Source organism: Anomaloglossus baeobatrachus, chromosome 11 (assembly GCF_048569485.1).
Source record: "Anomaloglossus baeobatrachus isolate aAnoBae1 chromosome 11, aAnoBae1.hap1, whole genome shotgun sequence".
NCBI classification, from domain to species: domain Eukaryota; kingdom Metazoa; phylum Chordata; class Amphibia; order Anura; family Aromobatidae; genus Anomaloglossus; species Anomaloglossus baeobatrachus.
In genome coordinates this window covers 80,530,887-80,552,914 of record NC_134363.1, presented here as the reverse complement: position 1 = coordinate 80,552,914, position 22,028 = coordinate 80,530,887, and the positions used below count along the sequence as shown (strand labels likewise).

The 22,028-nt window shown below is 42.9% G+C and overlaps 1 protein-coding gene across 1 annotated transcript in view; it reads left to right on the top strand.

The window, feature by feature from the left end:
* The window catches only part of LOC142256036 (netrin-1-like), a 412,257-nt gene that overhangs the window by 133,431 nt on the left and 256,798 nt on the right, over positions 1-22,028 (top strand). Inside the window, exon 2 of the mRNA XM_075327532.1 lies at positions 11,634-11,729. The gene's annotated coding sequence lies outside the window, so the exon portion shown is untranslated. The remainder of the gene's footprint in view (positions 1-11,633; positions 11,730-22,028) is intronic.

Sequence of the window (22,028 nt, the reverse complement as noted above, 5' to 3'; positions counted from 1 at the left end):
GGGTTGATTACAGGTGTGTGGTTTTGCATTTGGAAGCTGTTGCTGTGACCAGACAACATGCGGTCTAAGGAACTCTCAATTGAGGTGAAGCAGAACATCCTGAGGCTGAAAAAAAAGAAAAAATCCATCAGAGAGATAGCAGACATGCTTGGAGTAGCAAAATCAACAGTCGGGTACATTCTGAGAAAAAAGGAATTGACTGGTGAGCTTGGGAACTCAAAAAGGCCTGGGCGTCCACAGATGACAACAGTGGTGGATGATCGCCGCATACTTTCTTTGGTGAAGAAGAACCCGTTCACAACATCAACTGAAGTCCAGAACACTCTCAGTGAAGTAGGTGTATCTGTCTCTAAGTCAACAGTAAAGAGAAGACTCCATGAAAGTAAATACAAAGGGTTCACATCTAGATGCAAACTATTCATCAATTCCAAAAATAGACAGGCCAGAGTTAAATTTGCTGAAAAACACCTCATGAAGCCAGCTCAGTTCTGGAAAAGTATTCTATGGACAGATGAGACAAAGATCAACCTGTACCAGAATGATGGGAAGAAAAAAGTTTGGAGAAGAAAGGGAACGGCACATGATCCAAGGCACACCACATCCTCTGTAAAACATGGTGGAGGCAACGTGATGGCATGGGCATGCATGGCTTTCAATGGCACTGGGTCACTTGTGTTTATTGATGACATAACAGCAGACAAGAGTAGCCGGATGAATTCTGAAGTGTACCGGGATATACTTTCAGCCCAGATTCAGCCAAATGCCGCAAAGTTGATCGGACGGCGCTTCATAGTACAGATGGACAATGACCCCAAGCATACAGCCAAAGCTACCCAGGAGTTCATGAGTGCAAAAAAAGTGGAACATTCTGTAATGGCCAAGTCAATCACCAGATCTTAACCCAATTGAGCATGCATTTCACTTGCTCAAATCCAGACTTAAGACGGAAAGACCCACAAACATGCAAGACCTGGAGGCTGCGGCTGTAAAGGCCTGGCAAAGCATTAAGAAGGAGGAAACCCAGCGTTTGGTGATGTCCATGGGTTCCAGACTTAAGGCAGTGATTGCCTCCAAAGGATTCGCAACAAAATATTGAAAATAAAATTTTTTTTTTGGGGTTTGGTTTATTTGTCCAATTACTTTTGACCTCCTAAAATGTGGAGTGTTTGTAAAGAAATGTGTACAATTCCTACAATTTCTATCAGATATTTTTGTTCAAACCTTCAAATTAAACGTTACAATCTGCACTTGAATTCTGTTGTAGAGATTTCATTTCAAATCCAATGTGGTGGCATGCAGAGCCCAACTCGAGAAAATTGTGTCACTGTCCAAATATTTCTGGACCTAACTGTAAGTGGATTTCTTTGTATAATATGTTGTATGTTTCTCCATCCTTTAATACAGTACTCTTTATTTGATATTGTGTTATCCTATGTAAACTTTTTGTAATCCCTGTTTTCTCTCCAATTTTAGTGGCATTTTTCATATGTATTATCACTGTGATTGTACAGTACACATGCTGTTTACTCATTGTAATTTTGTTCCTTATGTTGTTTTTGTACTTTATAGTCCTTGAAACAGGCCAGAATTGTGGCCGAAACGTTGGACTTTAGGACTTTAAGAGAAAAAATATACAGAGAAAAAATATACATAAAATTCTTTTGACATCCTTAAAAGAATAGCACAATAAAAATTCTTAAGTCAAGATATTGTTGCAATCTTTTTCATTACTGTGCCGGATTTATTCTGTTTTATCACAGACAACAGCAGCAGGAGACCGGAGATCAGCGCTGGAGGAGGTGAGTAAAGCTTTTTTTATTTTACTATGGGCAGCAGCACGGGGGCCATATCTAACACAGGGGGATCATGTGCGATAAAAGGAGGGCACAGGCAGATATAATATGCCCCGCTGCCCCAGCCCCTCAGCGTGATGCAGTTTCAGCACCACACTGCTGGACAGCGGCTGTGCATATTATATGAGCGGGAGCAGGAGATCTAACGCTGCGGCCCGCAGCTGCCACCTGCCCCCAGCACCGCTCAAGAATGGACACTGCAGTATATATATATATATATATATATATATATACACCCCTCCCGTATATTCGGTTTGTAAGACGCACCCCCTACTTTCCCCCAAAATTTGGGGGAACAAAAGTGCGTCTTATAAAGCGAAAAATACGGTATGTGGATGGCTGAACCAATTTCAGGTTTTTAAATGGGTGTTGGATCACTGTGTGTATTTCTATTTTAGAAGGACCCCAATTAAAGGTTACGTTTTAAATAAATCACATGTTGCTTTTTCAGAGTTAATATACATGTTGGAATCTGTTCTACTAAACCTACTGGTTGTGAATAAGTGCTTTTCTCCCCCAGAAATTATTTTTCCCAACGGATGATTACAGGACATCTGGACTCAGCCTAATTCTGCCTTATGTGGCATTTCTTGTTCACAACCCTCCTCAGCTCTCATAAAGAACAACCATCTGTTTAAATCTCAGCTTAAAACGCCGTGCATGGCCGGGCACCAATCTGACCTGCATCCTCATATATGCTCTGAGGCTGCTGAGGTCAGGTCAGGAGACCCATGGCCAGTCCATGCACTGTCCAAGTGTAGACCGGTTTTCACCGACTGCTGAATGAGCCTTAAAGTGAATCTGTCAGCAGGTCCTTTCTCCCCCATCCGAGATCAGCACAATGTAGAGACAGAGACCATGATTCCAGTGATGTGTCACCCACTGAGCTGCTTGCTGTCATTGTGATAAAATCAATGTTTTCTCTGCTGCAGATCTAGCAGTTATACAGAGCTCATGAATATGCTGGACTACCTGTAGCATGCCAAGAAGTCCTGTAATGATAATCTCCTGCTTATTAACCAGTGATGTTATCAAAACTACACCAAGCAGCCCAATAAGTAACAATTGCCGGAATCAGGACCTACTCCCCCACGCCATGCTGTGCCCGGATTAGGTGTTAAAAACCTGGTGACAGATTCCCTTCAAAGGGGTTGTCAGGTCTAAATCCACAAGTCTGCATTATCACAATTTGGTTTCAATTAGTTTAAAAACCTGTATGTCACACATTCCCTTAAAGAAAAAAAAAATAGATATACCAAAAAGTCTACATTGTCATGGTGGCAGGCTTACAAAAATCTGATGGCCAAAACAAAATCTGATGTCTGTGTGTGTGATACGGTGTTCATTGTGAAGGGTTAATGTGTGATTGGTGAGGCTGTAGTGCAGAAGTGAAGTTTTTCCAACAGTGGCAATGAGACTATGGAAGATTCGCGAGGTGGAGGCGGAGCTGGGGTGGAGGTGGAGTTGGGGTGGAGGTGGAGCTGCGGTGGAGGCGGAGCTGGGGCGGAGCCTCAAGGGGGCCCCGAAATTTTGCCAGTATGGGGCCCTGAAATTTCTAGTGGCAGCCCTGCTTACCTCGACCCTTCTACAGTTCCACCATCACTGGTAAATCTCCAGTTCTGCAATCAGTCCTCACCAATCACACATTAACCGCTAGTCGTCATTTTGACAGCCTGAAAAAAGCTGCATGCACTGTTTTTTGAGTCATCAAAATGAGGAGCCCCAAACAGAATCGTCAGCCATATGCATATATCTAATATATAAAGCTGTGTGTGCATATATGCACAGTGCACAGTGTTGCAGGTCCTTACGCCGCTAAGAAGCAATCCGTATCGCTGGATGTGGTGAGTGTGTGTGTGCGATCTGTAGTATGATTGTGTGTGTGTAATCTCATGTGTGTGTGTATATGTGATCTGATGTCTGTATGATCCGCTGCAGGTCCTTGATGCGTTCCACTGCTCATAGTCAGCGTCTGGTGAGTATGATTGTGGAGTCTTCTTTCTTTTCTTCTTTCTTTAGGGGGTGTCCGCTGTCTATAATAAAGTGTCCTGCATTGTCTTTAACTTTTTTACCGCTGCATGGACACTTCATTATTGAACCACAACTAGATCTTATTTTCGGGGGATGTCTTATATTTACTCCTGCTAGGTCTTATTTTCAGCGGAGTACAAAAAAAGACAGTTTGCACTCCGATAATGCTAAAGTATGGAAACCATGAATGTGTGAACATAGGCCTGCATTACTGCTAAGGAAAATCTAATAAAAATTAGATATTTAGCATATAGAAATGGCCATTTGTATATTTGCCCAGTTGCCACTTCACAGCATATCTCGTAACTGATCTATGCTGAAGCCTCTTTCTGAGTTAACCTCCTGTGTATGGGCAAGTAGGAACCTGCTATATAGGATAAGATTACCTGTGGCAAGTGGGGGAGGGGTGCACAGTCAGAAGGTATGACCTTTTTTAATATAGACAAAGAGACTTACGGCACTCCCCAAATTGAAATGTGAACAAGTGTATAACTGAACATGACATAAAATACAAAAAAAGACAGTTTGCACTCTGATAATGCTAAAGTATGGAATCCATGAATGTGTGAACATAGACCTGCATTACTGCTATGGGAAATCTAAGAAAAATGAGATATTTAGCATATAGAAACGGACGTTTGCATATGTGCCCAGTTGCCACTTCACGGCATATCTCGTAACTGGGTACCTACTCTATGCTGAAGCCTGAAGTCTGTCTTTATTTTCAGGGGAGGTCTTATTTTTGGGGAAACACAGTATGTGGCTCTGCAGCATCAGAAAAATGAAAATGCTTTGACTCACCTTAAGGATGCTCTCACACTGGCATATAGACATCATATAACACTGCTTAAGATTAATATCTTCCTCTTCTCTGCACCTGTCCTTTGTTTCTTGCATGCAACAGAATCTGAGCAAAGAATCTGACACTTAGCTCATGCTTGCTGCAGAGTTTTAACTGAGTGTCATTAGCACATAGCATATGATTCTCTCGGATGCTATACGCTAGTGTGACCACAGTCTTAGGGGTACTTTGCACACTACGACATCGCAAGCCGATGGCAGCGATGCTGAGCGCGATAGTCCCCTCCCCGTTGCAGTTGCGATATCTTGTGATAGCTGCCATAGCGAAAATTATCGCTACGGCAGCTTCACATGCACTTACCTGCTCTGTGACGTCGCTCTGGCCGGCGAACCGCCTCCTTCCTAAGGGCGCGGGTCGTGTGGCGTCACAGCGACGTCACACGGCAGGCAGCCAATAGAAGCAGGGGGCGGAGATGAGCGGGACGTAAACATCCCACCCACCTCCTTCCTTCCTCATTGCAGCCGGGACGCAGGTAAGGCGATGTTCCTCGCTCCTGCGGCTTCACACACAGCGATGTATGCTGCCGCAGGAACGAGGAACAACATCGTAACATTATGGAAATGACCGACGCTACACCGATCATACGATTTCAACGCTTTTGCGCTCGTTAATCGTAGTAAAAACAATTCGCATACTCCAATGTCGACAGCGACGCCGGATGTGCGTCACTTTCAATTTGACCCCACCGACATCGCACCTACGATGTCGTAGTGTGCAAAGTACCCCTTAAACTAATGTTAACACACACATTTTAAAAAAACAATCGTCTATTGAAGAAATTGAAGCAGTTGGCAATTTACACACAAATATTTTATCAACCACTTAATGACCAATGGCATACATATCACGTCCTTATCAGTTGTCAGTTCCAGCACCATGATGTGCTATATCCGTAAGCATTTTAAACTGTCACTGTGTAAACACACAGTCACTGTCAGAGCACAGCAATGCAAAAATATATATATATTTTTTTAATTATTTTTATTGTTTAAAAGTGACAAAACATAAAAAAGATGTAACTGTGGTATCACTGTAGCTGTACTGCTTCAAAGAATAAAGATTTTATGTGAACAGCATAAAAAAATCTCCTAAAAACAATTTTTGAATTGCTGTTTTTTGTTTATTCTACATCCCAAATTGTTCAATAAAAAATGAACAAAAACATTATGTAAACAAAAATGGTGCCAATAAAAAATCAACTTGTCCTGCAAAAAACAAGCCCTCACATGACTGTTGGCAGAAATATAGAAAAATTATAGCTCTTAAAATATGGGGATGCAAAAACGATTTAAAAAAAAAAAACAAAAAGCGCTTTTAGTGTGTGATAGTAGCCAAACAAAATAAAGTACATAAATCTAGTATCACTATAATCGCACTGACTAGAACAATATAACTTTCAAATTATTTATACAGTAAACTGTAAAAAGTAGATAAAATAAATTCTTGACCTTATGTTGATTTAGGGAGCGCATTGGTCTACACTCAATCCACAGTAGGAAGTGCTGAAGGAGTGGGATGTGGTCCCAATAATCATATAAGCAGTAAATCCAACGCACTATCCAAATTGTTTCTGATGAAGATCAGTTTAGTGATGAGCGAGTACCAAAAAGCTCGGGTGCTCGAGGCTCGGGCCGAGCTTCCCAAGATACTCGTGTACTCGGCCCGAGCACCGAGCCCAATGTTATCCTATGGGAGACCCGAGTATTTTTCTGAAATGACCCCCGGCAGCATGTAGAAACCCTAAAAATGTCACAAAAGTCTCAGAAGAGTGCTCAAATGACATGGCAACAGCATGGGGAAGACCCCTTGAAGCATTTATCACTCAAAAGTCACAGCTGTGAACAATTTTGTCCGAGTTTTAAGCCATTTTTACGGACTCACCAGAAAACCTTCCAAAATGACACCAAAATGTATTTTCATGGCGGAAATGTTAAGGGCACAAACCCAATAGTGAGATAGAGCTAATGTATGTTACTTTTTGAGATTAATACATGAAAGATTTTACGTAAAACATTGTGTGGCACTCCGATGTCCAAAACGCACGTTTTGTGCTTTTTACTAGCGATATCGGTCATTTTTTTTTTTCATTCTATCTCCCGTCGGTCGGTCTCGCTCTGTCTGTCTCTCTCTGTCTTGTCTGTTCCCCTCTCACAGTCTGTCGGTCAGTTTCCCCCCTCTCTCTTACTTACCATTCCCCGATCACTGCCGCGGCGCTGCACAGCTGTTCACTAAACTCCGGCGGCTTTTCCTCTTTTGATAAAGTCGGCCGCTCATTAAACAATCTCGTATTCCCTGCTTTCCTGCTTTTCGGCGCCTACGATTGATTGCAGTGAGACACGCCCCCACGCTGAGTGACAGGTGTCTCACTGCACCTAATCACAGCAGCCGGTGGGCGTGTCTATACTGTACAGTAAAATAAATAAATAAATAATTAAAAAAACCGGCGTGCGGTCCCCCCAATTTTAATACCAGCCAGATAAAGCCATACGGCTGAAGGCTGGTATTCTCAGGATGGGGAGCCCCACGTTATGGGGAGCCCCCCAGCCTAACAATATCAGTCAGCAGCCGCCCAGAATTGCTGCATACATTATATGCGACAGTTCTGGGACTGTACCCGGCTCTTCCCGATTTACCCTAGTGCGTTGGCAAATCGGGGTAATAAGGAGTTAATGGCAGCCCATAGCTGCCACTAAATCCTAGATTAATCATGTCAGGCGTCTCCCCGAGATTTCTTCCATTATTAATCTGTAAATTACAGTTAAAAAACACACACACACGAAAAATCCTTTATTAGAAATAAAAAACACTAACAAAGTCCCTCATCACCAATTTATTAACCCCGACAAACCCTCCATGTCCGGCGTACTCAACAGTCTTCCAGCGTCGCATCCAGCTGTGCTGCATGAAGGTGACAGGAGCTGCAGATTACACAGCCACTCCTGTCAGCTTCACACAGCAACTGAGGTGTGTAGCGCGATCAGCTGCTGTCAGTCAGGTAACTCACGGCCACCTCATCCTGCTCATATACCCCCATCCTGCTGATATTCCCCCATCCTGCTGATATGACCCCATCCTGCTCATATGACCCCATCCTGCTCATATGACCACATCTTGCTCGTATGACCCCATCCTGCTCGTATGACTCCATCCTGCTGATATGCCATCCTGCTCATATGACCCCATCCTGCTCATATGACCCCATCCTGCTCATACGACCTCATCCTGCTCATATGACCCCATCCTGCTCATATGACCCCATCCTGCTCATAATATACCCACATCCTGGTGTATGGCCGCATCCTGTGGTACATAAAAAAAATAAACGTTCATACCCACCTCACCTTACCTCGTTCCCTGCAGCATCATTCTTCCTCCCGTCTGTATCAGCAGCAGTGCCGCTGAGTGGAGCCGTCCCCTTTACCCTGCTGCATCGCGATCATCTCCTGTGTCTGTGACCAGTGCCTGCGGCTGCGTGTGGACACGTGCGCATAGCGATGATGTCATCGCTGTGCGCCCCGCTAGTCTTCACCCAGCCGCCGGCACAGACACAGGAGATGATCACGATGCAGCAGGGTAATGGGGATGGCTCCACTCAGCGGCGCTGTCACTGACACAGATGGGAGAACGAGCGATGCTGCAGAGGAACGGTGAGTACTGTACACTGATTCACTGCACCCCGCGCTGATGATGATGCGTGGGGAGCAGTGAATACAGCCGCACATGACCACTCCAGGCCGTAGTTGCCAGGGGTGATCATGCGGGCCAGCTGTTAAACCCCCGCCCATCATCCCGCCCACCTGTCAGTGCCTGCTTCAGCGTGGAGGGATGATGGGCGGGGGATGGGTGTGCATATTAAATGAGCGGGTCCACGTGGTCACGGCAGGCTGCTACAGCCTGCTCGTGCCCCCGATGACCCGCTCCACCGCAGCACCCACATTCCCCGCAGCCACATTCAGACCATAAGACGCACCCACCACTTTCCCCTAACATTTGGGGGAAAAAAAGTGCGTCTTATGGTCCGAAAAATACAGTAATTTTCATTGGAAAAAAAACATTATTTCATTTTCAAGGCCCAATATTATAAAATTCTGTGAAGCACTAATGGGTTCAAGATGCTCACACACCACTAAATAATTTTAATGAGTGTAGTTTCCAAAATAGTGTCACTTTTGGAGGGTTTCTACTGTTTTGGAACCTTGGCAGCTCTATAAACGCAACATTTCCATACAATTTTGCGCTCCAAAAATCAAATAGTGCTCCTTTCTTTCTGAACCCTGCCCTGTGCCCAAACAGTAGTTTTCCACCACATATAGGATATTGGTGTACTCAGGAGAAATTGCACAACAAACTGTTTGGTGCAATTTCTCCTGTTGATCTTGTGAAATGCAAAATTCAGAGCTAAAACAACGTTTTTGTTAGAAAAAAGTGGTTTTAATTATCATGGCTCAACATTATAAAATTCTGTGAAGCACCTGGGAAGTCAAGGTGCTCACTACATATCTAGATAAATTCCTTGAGGGGTCTAGTTTCCAAAATGGGGTCACTCGTGGGGGATTCCACTGTTTAGGCACATCAGGGGCTCTCCAAACACGACATGGCTTCCACTATCTATTCCAGCCAATTTTGGATTCCAAAAGTTGAATGGCACTCATTTCCTTCCGATCCCTACCATATATACAAACAGTAGTTTTCCAACACATATAGGGGCATCGGCATACTCAGGAGATATTTCGCAACAAATTTTATGGTGCTACTCTTGTTAATTTGCTAAATTTGGAACAAAAACAACATTTTTATGATTAAAAAGTGTTTTGTTTTATTTTCTCAGCTTAACTATAACATTATGTGGAGAATCTGGGACTTTCAAATGCTCACCTTAAATCTAGAAAAATTCCTTGAAGGGTCTAGTTTCCAACAATGGGTAACATGTGGTGATTTCCACTCCTTAGGTATATAAGGGGCTCTACGGACCCGACATGGAATCTGCTCTTGATTCCAGCTAATTTTGTGTTGCAAAAGTCAAATGGTGTTCCTTCCCTTTCGAACCCTGCTGTATACACCACCAGTAGTTCACCATCCCATGTGAGGTATCTGTGTACTTGTATTAATTTGCAAAACAAATTCTATGGTGCATTTTTTCCTGTTCCTTTGTGAAAATGCAAAATATCGGGCTAGGGTAACACTTTTGTGGGAAAAAGTAAAATTTTCATTTTTCCCTTCCTCATTGTTTTAGTTACTGTGAAGTACCTGAAAGGTTAATAAACTTTAAACTTGGTTGATGTAGTTTTAAACAGTTTGAGGGTTGCAGTTTTTAGAATGGTTTCACTTTGGGGTATTTTCTGTCACCTAGGCCCCTCAAAGCCACTTCAATTGTGATGTATCATATTTTGTTGGAAAAATTTGACAAACCTTTAACCCCTCTATCATCTAAAGGAAAAAAAGTGTTTAAAAAATGGGACTGGTGTAAAGTAGAATTATGGCAAATGTTTTTGTTAACTATTTAATGTAGTATAACAATCTTGTTTGAGGGTATAAAAATTCAAAGTTTGAAAATGTTGTCTTTTTCAAATTTTGTTCCCAAATTTTTTTGAAATTTTTACAAATAAACACATACTATGGGACATAGTTTATCACTAACAAGAAGTACAGTATGTCAAGAACAAACAATCTCAGAACCACGAAGATATGTTGAAATGATCCAAAGTTATTACCTTATAGGGATGCTGGTCAGATTTAAAATATGAGGCTCGATCATTAACGTACAAAGTGGTTTGGTCCTTAAAGGGTTAAAATAGAACCAATTGATAAGCTTTTGCAATGTATTCCTTGAAATTTAGGAGCTTTGGAAATCCTCTACCTGATTTGCACCTTTCTGCCTATTCATCATTTAAGTACAAAACTGTAAATCAAGGGTGCAGAGAAGGCTAGACAGCCTCATTTTTGAGAAGACTAGCAGATACAACAGGGAAAATACCTAATTTACAGCAAGTAGTGCAGTATGTCACACAGTGCAGGGTTATTATTTTATGCATCCCTTACATTGAGAATCTTAAACACTCTAATAAGTTGTTTCAAAAGAAAACATTTCTTAAATCAAATCACTGTTTATTTATTGACACAAATATATCAAAAAGACTAACCCACACATCCAACAGGTGTGAACAGGTGCTATCTGAAAACACATTATAACTACAGAATACATACAGCTGCACACTAAAGTGCTGGCAATGAATAAAGAAACTCTGATATTATATTACTGCTATAGAAATATTTCAATAAAAGAGAAATTTAGCTTATGTATTGGCCAATCTATGTGAGCCCAGTCACCACGGCAAGGTATTTCTCTATATACCGAGAACCTAACTTGAAATGCAGCTATCTGCGTTAAAATTTTACATGTCTGAGCAGGTAGGCTCCAGCTATAAAGGGGAATGAACACAGCCTGGTTACAGGACAGAGTGCTCAGTCAGAAAAAAATGCACTATAAATATATAAAAACCAGAACAAGTGCTAGCTGAAAATACAATATAACTACAAAACAAACATAGCTGCACTTTAAAATGCTAACAATGAATAAGGGAACTCTGGTATTGCATTACTGCAATAGGGATATTTGAAACAAAAAAGAGATATTTAGCTTTTGTATTGGCCAATGCATGTGAGACAGATAACCATGACAAGATATATCTTTATATTTTTTAAAATGTTATGAAGTTTATAAATAGCAAAAAAGGACATCCAGTGAACTGCTAGTGATGTCATGGCACCTAAGGCTCATTGATGTGTTATGGTAGCAAAAACTAGCTCTTATAGTTTGATTGAAGAAGCGCTAAAGCACAAATTGTAGGTATGTGACTCATACACAATTCTTTTTTTTTTTTTTACAGTGTAACAATTTAAAAAGGTCTGCACATAAAATGTGAAGAAAGTTTACAGAAGATGTTAAATTTTGGATACAATTCTGACAGACAAAACTTCAATAGGTAGGTTCTTTCTTTTCATCAATCATGTTGTAAAGGGTAACTAGATTATTATAATCTTATGTTATTTCAATTTATTTTAATGTCATTACAAGTTACAATGACCATGTTATCTCTATTACTTCTGATGACGTGTTCTGAAAATAACATATTAGTGTTATCATAAAAAGCCATTCTAAAAGAGTAAGAAAGATTTTTACTACCTTCGCATGGCATCAATTTTAAACTAGTTTTCAATTATTTACCAAGATTTCTGTGAATTGAGTGTACAGCTCATAGAGTCCCACGGCTTTCAGTATCATCTCTATGCCGATGACACACAGATCTACCTCTCTGGAGCTGACATTACCTCTCTACTAACCAAAATTCCACAATGTCTGTCTACTATTTCATCCTTCTTCTCTGCGCGATTCTTAAAACCTAACATGGACAAAACAGAGTTCATTGTCTTTTCTCCTCCTCCTCACTCATGTCCTCCAACAAACCTTTCCATCAAACTTAATGGTTGCTCACTATCCCCAGTCTTACAAGCTCGTTGCCTTGGAGTAACCCTTGACTCTGCTCTATCCTTCAAGCCACACATCCAAGCCCTCTTCACCTCATGCAGACTACAACTCAAAAATATCACCTGGATCCGTGCTTTTCTTAACCAAGAATCAGCAAAAACATTAGTGCATGCCGTCATCATCTCCTGCCTCGACTACTGCAACCTGCTGCTCTCTGGCCTGCCTTCCAACACTCTTGCACCCCTCCAATCTATCCTAAACTCTGCGGCCTGCTTAATCCACCTCTCCCCTCACTATTCCCCAGCCGCGCCACTCTGCCAATCCCTCCACTGGCTTCCCAACGCCCAACGACTCCAGTTCAAAACATTAACCATGACATACAAAGCCATCCACAACCTGTCTCTTCCCTACATCTGTGACCTAGTCTCCCGGTACCTACCTGCATGCAACCTCGGATCCTCAAAAGATCTCCCTCTCTACTCCTCTCATATCTCCCCTTCCCATAATTGCGTACAAGATTTCTCCCGTGACCCCCCATAATCTGTAACGCTCTACTTCAGCATATCAGACTCTCCCCTACCATGGAAAGCTTCAAGAGGAACCTCAAGATCCATCTCTTCCAACAAGCCTACAACCTACAATAACCCTCAGTCCAGTATACCACTGTGCAACCAGCTCTGTCCTTACCTACTGTATCCTCACCCATCCCCTGTAGACTGTGAGCCCTCACGGGCAGGGTCCTCTCTCCTCCTATACCAGTCTGTTTTGTACTGTTAATGATTGTTGTATGTATACCCTCTTTCACTTGTAAAGCGCCATGGAATAAATGGCGCTATAATAAAAAATAATAATAATACTCATTTTTTTTATCAGAATTTTTCACTGTACTGTATCTTTTGCTTTTATTACAATAGTCTCTCACAACTGAGCTTATCACATTTGTTCCGCTAATGGGAATGTGAATCAGTTGTAATCTCCTCAGGAAGTAATGGACTAATTCCCCTTTGGTGCCACAACAGAAAAAATGAAGCATATATGCTATTGATTGAAAGTTGTCAATGTGTTGCCATTGAATAAACAGACATGCTAGGCTTGAGTCTCTCAAAAAAGAAAAATATATCATAGATGCTCTTTGCTCTAGCTAAGGGAAGGACGTGCTAAATGTAGGACTCTTCAATATTAACCCCTCAATGACCTACGGCATATATATGAGTCCTAGGTCTCCCTCAGTCCCTTTGATGTGGGCTCCCACACTTTACTCAGCACACGTCAGCAGATCTGATCAGCCATGTGCAGTTAACAGGCATGGATGGATCTCTGATCTACCCACACCTTTTATTCCCTTAGAACATGCTGTCAAACTCTGATAGCACAATTAACGCACTCGAGTGGGGATTGCGCTATTCACCACCACCATCGGCAGTCTCGTGATGCGATCACAAGGCACCAATTTGTTGTCACGTCAGGTGATGACCCTTTTCTCTGTCATGACTTAATCCCTGTAAATACAGACAAAGCAATGACACTCAGAGGAGAATAGCATTTCTCCTAATTAGAGCTATGCAGAAACATTGCTATGAACAGAAGAAGCGATCAGACAGTACAGTCATAAATATCCCTAAAGGCCACGTCACACTAAGCAACATCGCTAGCAACATCGCTGCTGAGGAACGACTTTTGTGACGTAGCAGCGATGTTGCTAGTGATGTCGCTGTGTGTGACATCCAGCAACAACCTGGCCCCTGCTGCGAGGTCGCTGGTTGTTGCTGAATGTCCTGGACCATTTTTTAGTTGTTGTGTTGTGAAGCACACATCGCTGTGTGTGACAGCGAGAGAGCAACAACTGACTGTGTAGTGAGCAGGGAGCCGGCTTCTGCGGACGCTGGTAACCACGGTAAACATCGGGTAACCAAGAAGCCCTTACCTTGGTGACCCGATATTTACCTTCGTTACCAGCATCCGCCGCTCTCACGCTGTCAGTGCCGGCTCCCTGCTCTCTGCACACGTAGCCAGAGTACACATCGGGTAATTAACCCGATGTGTACTGTGGCTAAGAGTGCAGGGAACAGGGAGCCGGCACTGGCAGCGCTTAGCGGTGTGCGCTGGTAACCAAGGTAAGTATCGGGTTGGTTACCCGATATTTACTTTAGTTACCAAGCGCATCGCTGCTGGCTTGGGGCTGGTCACTGGTGAGATCTGCCTGTGTGACAGCTCACCAGCAACCCGTGTAGCGATGCTCCAGCGATCCCTGCCAGGTCAGGTTGCTGGTGGGATCGCTGGAGCGTCGCTTAGTGTGACGGTACCTTAAAGGGACACTGGTAAAACCAAGAAAAAATGTAAAACAAAGTTTTAAAAAATATGAAAAAAATTAAAAAAAAACAAAAGCTCAAATAACTCCTCTTTTGCCCCATTGAAAATAAAACAGTATAAAAAATACATATTCAGAAATACCCACTCTATCAAAATATAAAATCAATTAATCTGATCAGTAAAGGGTGTAGTGAGAAAAAAAAATCAAAACGTCACAATAACGTTTTTTTGATCGCCACAAAATTGTATTTAAAATGGAATAACAGGTGATCAAAATATTGCACCTAAAAATGGTATAATTAAAAACGCCAGCTCAAGACGCAAAAAATAGGCCATCACTAAGCCCAAGCTCTCGAAAAATGAGAACGCTATTGGTCTCAAAAATTGAGCTAAAACTGCAATTCTTTTTTTTCTTTTTTTAGAATAAAAGTCAAACTTTACATGTTTGGTTTCTAGGAATTTGTACTGAAGTGGGGAATCATATTCTGATGTCAGTTTTACCATATAGGGAACATGGTAATTAAAAAATCCAAAACACAATTGTGGAATTGCACTTGTTTAGCAATTTCACCGCACTTAGAATTCTTTTCCCATTTTCCAGTACAATATGGGGCAGAATGAATGGTTTCATTCAAAAATACAACTTGTCTCGCAAAAATCAAGCCCTCAAATGGATATATTGACGGAAAAATAAAAAGTTATGTTTCTTGTTGAAAGGGGAGGAAAAACCTAAAATGAAAAGAGGAAATGTACCAGGGGGTGAAGTGGTTAAAGAGGTTGTCCTGGCTTATCACATAAGGCCGGCTTCTCACTTGCAATTTTCTCACAGTAGTGCAATGCGAGAAATTCTCGCATTGCACTCGGACACATCTTAAACAATGAGGCAGCTCCCATCTGCTATTTTTTTCTCAGTCCAAATCGGACTGAGAAAAAAATCGCAGTATGCTGCGTTTTGGAGAGTTTCTCGCGCGAGTCTCTCCAATGCAACTCTATGGGAGCGTGAAAAAAAACCATGTCACACGGACCGGCACTCACACCATTCTAGTGACATCCGTTTTTCTAAATACATTAATCGCATGTTTCTCAAAACACTGGAAATGAGTGAGGTCTCACAATGTCGGTCAATCATAGAGATTGACCGACATTGTGAGACCTCACTCATTTCCAGTGTTTTGAGAAACATGCGAATATTGTCAGTCGGTCTCTCCCTCTCGGTCTCTATTCTCTCTCTGTCGGTCTGTCTCTCTCTCTCTGTCGGTCTCTCTCTCTCTCTCTGTCCATGTCGGTCTATCCCTCTCCCGCCCCTCTCTCATACTCACTGATCCCCGATCACCGTCGCGGTGCTGCTCGGCGTTCACACTGCTCCGGCGGCTTCTCTTTTTTTGAAAAAGCCGGCCGCTCATTATTCAATCTCGTATTCCCTGCTTTCCCCGCCCACCGGTGCCTATGATTGGTTGCAGTCAGACACGCCCCCACGAACAGTTACAGCTGTCTCACTGCAACCAATCACAGCTGCCAGTGGGCGGGTCTATATAATGAAGTAAAATAAATAAATAATTTAAAAAAACGGCGTGCAATCCCCCCCAATTTTAATAGCAGCCAGATAAAGCCATACGGCTGAAGGCTGGTGTTCTCAGGATGGGGAGCTCCACGTTATGGGGAGCCCCCAGCCTAACAATATCAGCCAGCAGCCGCCCAGAATGGCCGCATTTATTAGATGCGACTGTTCTGGGACTGAACCCGGCTCTTCCCGATTTGCCCTGATGCGTTGGCAATTGGGTTAATAAGGAGTTAATGGCAGCCCATAGCTGCCAATAAGTCCTAAATTAATCATTGCAGGCATCTATGAGACACCCACAATGATTAACCTGTAAATTAAAGTTAATAAACACACAAACAGTTAAAAAATCCTTTATTAGAAAAAATAAACAATAACAAAGGCCCTCGTTCACCACTTTATTAAGTACCCAAAAACCCATCCATGTCCGACGTAATCCACGGAGGTCCTGCGTCGCATCCAGCTCTGCTATATGAAGGTGACAGGAGCTGCAGAAGAACACCGCCGCTCCTGTCACCTCCACGCAGCAACTGAGGTGAGTATCGCGGTCAGCTGATGTCAGTCAGGTAACTCGCGGCCACCGCTGGATCATCCAACAGTGACAGCAAGTCACCCGAGTGACAGCGATGAAGTAACAGGTGAGTTGCGGTCACGGGGGGAGAATACAGCTAGCCGCATGTAACCTGAGTGACGGCAGCGCAAATTGCGCTGCTCAATTCAGTCACTCAGGAGATTAGTGGTCACCGGTGAGTCCTTCACGGGTGACCTCTAATCAGGACGCGGCACAGACAGAGCCGCGGTATGACAATGAAGTCGGGTGAAGTTCACCCGAGTTCATTCTGATCGTGCGGCTGTGTCTGCTGTCATCTGCCATTCAGCTCTGCTACATGGCTGTCTGTGTCTGCTGTCAGCGGCCATGTAGCAGAGATGAATAGCAGATGACATAGTAAAAACGGATCCCCTACGTATTACACACGCATTACACACGCTCTGCTATCCTTGAAATAATTTAAAAAAAAGGAATGCACTTGCATTGCACACTGACCTAACGTGAACTAAAATCGGTCAAGCTTTTTTCAGGCAACTCGGACCGATTTTACTCGCATAAGTGTGTTTCCAGTCTGAAGTCAGTCTTTGTGACTGAAGAGCTGTGAACCCTCATAGTATAAACGACCGTAGCTTAAGATTGGACACACCCTTAGGCCTCCGACACACTCACGGGAAAATCACGCACGTGCCGAGAGACACGTATTTCCCCTGCGTGTTGCATGCAGGTAAGTACGTGTCTCCGGTACGTGCGGGCCACGTGTGTTCTCCGCATGCTATCCGTGATAACATACGGAGAACAGGTTATTTACATACTCACGTGGTTCTTTTTGCTGTCCGTGGTGCTGATCTTTGGTCTCCAGCCCTCCCGTCTCCCCGCTGCTGCTGCTTCCGGCCGCAGTGAAGTGAATATTAAATGAGAATAATGAGCGGCGGTCGGCAGCAAGTGGCAGCAGCGGCAGAGACAGGAGGGCTGGAGAAGGTGAGTTAAGTTTTTTTTTTTTCTCTGACATGTGTGTTTTCTCCAGCGCGTGTCACACGCGACCGCATCCACACTACACCCGTGTGGTACGGGTGTAGGCCGTGTGACACCCGTGCTGCCGGAGAAAACACTGACATGTCAGCGTGTAGAAAAACGCACACACGTACAAACGCACACGGACACACGTTCCGTGTGGTTTTACGTGTGTGTGCCTGCTACAATAGGGTAGCATTGCTGACTGTGTCTCCGTGCCGCCGGTAAGTGCATAAAATGGCAAACACATACCGGCGGCACGGATGTGTGTCGCAGGCCTTAAACTGTGAATTCTCTAATAGGGTATTTATAAGTTTGTTATAAGAAGCAGAGATCCAATCTTGGACATGACACAAAATAACTGTACTTTGGAACTTAACTTTGACTACTTCTGAAACCTTGACATAAAGGTTCACACCTCTATACAGGCATTCAGTTTGTCTGTCTTGTTTTTAGGAGAAGACAAACAGGATTCCTGTCCAAAATTAATCCTTTACATAATTGGTGCAGAAGCAGAGGGATCCCATTGATTATAATGGGATCTATGTGGTTGATGTTATATATCAGGATTTAGAATGGAAAAATGTTCGGCATTATTTGTTTTTTTCTGGCATTCTAAATCCGCGCAAATAATAATACACAGATAGACCTCATTACAATTAATTAAGCACCTCTGTTTCTGTTGGCATCAATTATGCAATGGATCCATTTTGGACATAAACTTCATTTGTCTGTTCTTAAAAACTAAGCAGACAAATAAAATGTCCAAACGCAGGTGTGAATACTGTCTAATGATTGCACAAGCTCTGGACTTGTGCTATCCACAGTGGGTTTTAGGCTGCTTTCACACATCCAGTTTTTGCTGAGCGGCACAATACGGCGCTTTGCAGAAAAAACGCAACCGGTTTATTTTTACCGCCGGTTGCGTTTTTTCCGCATAGACTTGCATTAGTGCCGTATTTTGCCACATGGTCTTGCGTTGCGTCCGGTTTTTGCCCATTTAGCCCATGCAGCGGCCGGATGGATCGTTGCCTGGCACGTTTTTTTGTGTGGCAAAAAAACCGCATCGCGCCGGATCCGGCGCGATGCGGTGCATTTTACAATGCAAGCCTATGGACGCTGGATGCGGCGTCCTGCGGCAAAAATCGCATCTGGCGGCCGGATGCGCTTTTTTGCACTGCGCATGCTCAGTATCAAGCTGCATCCATCAAAAAACAGACGGGCCGCATGGAAAACCTTATGCAATGGATCCGTTTTTTTCGCCGCATCCGTTGCATAGGTTTTTGAGCCGGATTGAGCCGCACTGCAAAAACCGGATGTGTGAAAGCAGTCTTAGCTGTAACACCCTGCTGCAACCGCTGATAGGAGGAATAAGTCAGATTATACCTGATGAACATCTCATATGCTAAGAGAAACAGATCATATAAATTTAATGCAATAGAGGAAGGGTTGAAAAAAAATTTCCAAAGCAAGGAAGAATTGTTGAATTTATTTTGCTAAAAAAGTTTGTATATGTAGCAACTTGTAGTACAAAATTATAGTATTATTAATGCTTAATCTCTGCTGGGTATCATAACATGTTTTATTTTTACATTAATCTAGACACACACAGCGCCTCTGGTTGCAGTCAGACATGCTGTCACATAGGCTGGAGATGATGTCTGACTGCAACCAATCAGACGCCATGACTGCCGGTGGGTGGGGGAAACAGTGGATATGAATGAAGATAATGAGCAGCCCCGGAATCAGAGTTACCGGTAATTATAACGCGCTTGCTCTAATCCCATATCCCTTTTACCACAATTTTTAAGTGCCTGATTTAGTGATTTAGGTCTTCGTAGACTTATATGGGGACCAGCATGCGTCCAGATATCAGGGATCAATTCTGGGCCCAAACTGGGGTTTTTTTTTTAACTTGGTTGGACCCTCCAATCACGGATAACTGAGGTTCTGCCCATCACTACAGATAACTCTTCCAAGATCAGATGAGGGAGGAGATGGAGAGTTGTCCTCTTGGTGGGGACAGGGAAGTCTTGTCTGTTGGTAGTCTGACACACATAGCTCACTTTATGTCTCCCTGTCTTTCCTATGACCATCATGTTTTGCGCATTTTGGCTAACACTGATTGCTGGTTGTTCACCCTTCTCAACCCACACTGCAAGGAGAACATTCCATCTCTTTTTCCTGTAGTGGAGAGGGCTAGTAAAATGGTGCAATACCAGATGCCCTAGTAGAACAATTACTACAAAATTTCCCATTGAATACTCTGGCGGCGGAGGCCATAATTTCTTGAGAAACCAAGGAGAAGAGACAAGAGAGGCATACATCAGTTCTAGAAGAGGAAAGGGAACACTATCAAAGGTCTGGAACAATTTCATTAGACCCTCCTAGGGCCTAGGCCATGATGCACAGGTTAGTCTGACATGGAGGGAAAGTTTTAGAAGATGGTCAAGGAGTAGCTAGATGACTGTGCAAGCATCCTATATGTTTCCTCTGTGTCCTAGAACTATTGGGCATTCAAGCTGGACACGTAGCATGAACTGTCCCTCTATGTCCTATAGGTGCTGGCCTGTCCTGCTGCTAGTGTTTTGTCAGAGCCGGTTTTTAGTGCCGCTGGGGGTATAATAACTGATAGGAGAATCCTCCTGTCAACTGAAAATGCCAACAGGCTGACTCTTATCAAAATGAACAAGGCCTGGATTGGCTCAGACTTATCAACCTCCTAGATGACAGCAACAGAACCTAAAGCCAATTTAAATGTTCCTTTTTTCTGTTGTATTCCCATACACTCTTTCCCACCCAAAAAAGAGCATACCGCTTATGGTTTCTTTTTTTTTCTTGTCCTCCTCCTCCATCATATCAACAGGGTCATCATACAGTCCCTGACAGAAGTTCTGTCGCTTATCCATGTTATGTAAATAAAAGCTTATAACCTGACTTTAAATTCATCCATTGGTTTTATAAATTAATATTTTGAAATTTGGTTTAGGTTATGAAAATAAAGTTGCTGCAAAGCTGAAATATTGATCATTTAATGAACACAGAAAGGTCAGATTTTGGCAAGACAAAGGTTTTGTCGCCCACAGAAAGTAATGGGAAATTCAAACAAATAATTAACTTCTAATACAAAGATATGTTGTATAACATTGGTGAATGAAGTTGTGGTGCTATTAGAGCCAAATTTAATATTACATGCCTCCCAGAGTTCATCTAGATTCTTTGGTTTTACCTTCCAAGCTTCCTCTTTCATCCTATCCCAAACATGCTCAATGATGTTAATGTCTGGTGACTGGGCTGGCCAGTCCTTGAGCACCTTGATTTTCTTTGCCAGGAGGAATTTTGTTGTAGAGATGGATGTATGAGATGGAGCACCATCCTGCTGCAGAATTTGACCCCTTTTATGATTGGGAATGTAAGAGGTAGCTAATACTTCTTGATATTTTAGGCTATTGATATTGCCTTCTACCTTGCAAATCTTTCACACACCCCCATACTGAATGTAACCCCAGACCATGATCTTTCCACCACCAAACTTAACTGTTTTCTGGGTGTCTTTTGGATCTATACGGGCTCCAGTAGGTCTCCTGCAGTATTTTCAGTGGCTGTGGTGTAATTCAACTGAAGATTCATCAGAGAAATCCACCTTCTGCCACTTTTCCAGCGTCCATCTGTTTAGCAGGCTATGGGACTTTTAATTGCCTTTTGTTTAGTGCTGGATTCTGGGCACTGATTTGCCCATGGAGGCCATTTTGAGACAGAATCCTACAAAATGTTTCTAGTTGACACAGGGACTTGAGGTGACCAGGCCTGTTGGAGCTCTGCTGCAGTGGAAGAGGGGGCTGGCTTTGGATTTTCTAACCAACAAATGTTCCTCCTAAGCAGTTGTCTTGCAGGGTCTGCTGGACCTGGGTGTGTCAAAAACATCTCCAGTCTCTTAAAATCTTTTTCTAATTATTTGTACTTTATGCTGAGAAATATTAAAGGTGACACCTCTGCAGTGGATCTGGTCTTCAGCCTCTTGATAATCAAGACTTTGGTCGCAGAGTGGATTTTTGGCATGTTGTCAGAGGTCAAGTTGCAGTTCAAGTGAAGGTCTGGGTGCAGGGTTTCTTTTTATACACACCCACTAATTATCTGATCATTTAGTGAGCACAGGTGAGGATGTAAACTAGGATTGGGTGCATTATATTACAAGGCGACAAAACTGTTGTCTTGCCAAAATCTGACCTTTCTGTGTTCATTAAATGATCAATATTTCAGCTTTTCAGCAACTTTATTTTCATAACCTAAACCAAATTTGGGAAGGTTTCAGCTTTCAAAAGAGTAATTTATAAAACCAATGGATGAATTTAAAATAAGGTTATAAG